Source organism: Pholcus phalangioides, unplaced genomic scaffold (genome assembly GCF_987345545.1).
Source record: "Pholcus phalangioides strain wild (caught in Gottingen) unplaced genomic scaffold, Ppha-v1.0 ptg000015l_1, whole genome shotgun sequence".
Classification (NCBI taxonomy): domain Eukaryota; kingdom Metazoa; phylum Arthropoda; class Arachnida; order Araneae; family Pholcidae; genus Pholcus; species Pholcus phalangioides.
Genome location: NW_028301608.1, coordinates 39269916 through 39271920, shown reverse-complemented (window position 1 = coordinate 39271920; position 2005 = coordinate 39269916). Strand labels below are relative to the sequence as shown.

Here is a 2005-nt window from a genome sequence, read left to right as displayed (position 1 = left end):
GCGTGATCAAATGAAAAGGTGACGAGAGCGCTGCGCAGTGGCGTATTTACGGGAAGTGGGAGCTTTGCGGGTTATAGACGAGGGCGGCAAGTTCAGAGGGGCGACAAATTTGAGGAATGAGTGGCAGAGAAAATCAGTAAAATGGGAGAAGGGTGGCATAATTCGTATAACCCTCAATAAATCCGCTTCTGCTGAGTCAATGCGTCTTAACGCTAGGGCTTACCCGGGGGTAGCCCATCAAGGGTAGTGGAGGGGCGCACAAAAATGAGATCCGGTTAAAATTTTCTAGAGTAAGCGAGAGTGTAATTGGTTACGGACGGGCATTTCTAGACCGGTGGGGCCTCAAAATATTACTTTGCCCAGGGGCCCTTGGGGATATTAAGCCATTTTTTGGTCGCTCGTACAATTCGTGACAAAATCGCACAATTTTTTTATGATGACGATATATTACAATACATATGATGAACGGCTAAATACAAATACAACGCCACAACAGGCAAAATGCCCCACGAGGTGACTGAGAAAAAGATGCCCATAAAAATATGGATGTCATATATTTCAAAAATAAAGCAACCCAATTAAAAATGCAATTAACACAAATTATAAACAATATATACACATGATAAAGGTTATACAATGCCCATAAAGAATACTTATGGTTGTCTTATTCTAAGAATGGATAGCTTCTCGATTTACCCCAACATGTTTATCGTATTTCTTTTTAAACGTGTCAATTGTGTTACAATTTACTACCTCCGGGGGTAAGCTATTCCATTTATTAACAACCCTATTAGAGAAAAATTCCCTGCGACACCATAACCTTGCATTATCCCTCACCAATCGATACCGGTGTTCCCTACTCAACTGTCTACTCAAATAACATATTTTCGAAGTTTCAAAAAATTGGTTATCAATTTAGGATGTTTTTGTTTGTAATTAATGCAAGAATTCCCAATTAATTTCCTAATTAATTATCTTAGTTTAATCGAAATTAAAAAAATTTAGAAAAAATTAATTTTTTCTATTTTTAAAAAAAATTTATTTCTGCTGCGGTCACGAAAAAATAAGTTTCAGAAAAAATATCGGAATAAAATTTCTGAAACTTTCATTTTTGAAAAATCATAAAAAATCACATTTCATTTTTAACAAATTTAAAAAAAATATCTTGACACTCATTAGACGTTTTAGTTCCCAGAAACGCTTATTTCAGAAAAAAAAAAAAAATTGAATGAAAAAGTATTTGAAATTTTTTTTAAAACAAAGTGTTACTCAAATGCAACACCAGTAAAAAATGGGTTAAGAAGGCCCTGCTGCCGAGAGAGTAAAGGACTAGGTCACTAAGTGACCAAAAACCAAAAGAGTGACCTAGAGAAACTGCAAGCTCGTGAGTGGGCAAAAGAGTGATTTGGAGAATGAGCAAGCATGTGAATGAACAAAAAAGTGACCTACAGAGCGAGGGACCAGGTCAGAGAGTGATAGAGCACGTGCAAGCATGTGAATGACTAAAGGAGTGAGCTAGAGAGAGTGAAAACATGTTAACGACCAAAAAAAATTATCTAGGGAGTGGTCAAGCATGTGGATGACCAATATAATGACCTAGAGAATGCGTAAACGTGTAACTGATCAAAAAAGTAACATATAAGTACCATAGGCGGAGAAATACTCTAATTAACTAACCGTGTGACGGCTCGGTCCGTATCCTACGAAAAAACACTTCCCACGCCGGGAATAGAACCCGGGCCTCCTGGGTGAGAGCCAGGTATCCTAACCACTAGACCACGTGGGACGGCGGAAATGTACTTGAAATTCTGGGGGGCACGATGATGATGGTGTCATCTCGTATACACATCAGTCGAATCCACCTTTGCCCCCCCCCCCGTATTTCCGCCCATGATAAGTACTGTATAAAGCAAAGAAGCATGTGTCATATTGGGCGATCAATATAAGCATCATAGGCAGAGATATACTTGAAAGTCTAAGGGGGTGGCACGATGATGATGGTGCC

The 2005-nt window shown here is 38.8% G+C and overlaps 1 non-coding gene across 1 annotated transcript; it reads right to left on the bottom strand.

Moving 5' to 3' along the window:
• Positions 1-1714: 1714 nt before the first annotated feature.
• Positions 1715-1786, bottom strand: TRNAE-CUC (transfer RNA glutamic acid (anticodon CUC)). Its single transcript has one exon. It is a non-coding gene; the product is annotated as a tRNA-Glu (tRNA).
• Positions 1787-2005: the final 219 nt, after the last annotated feature.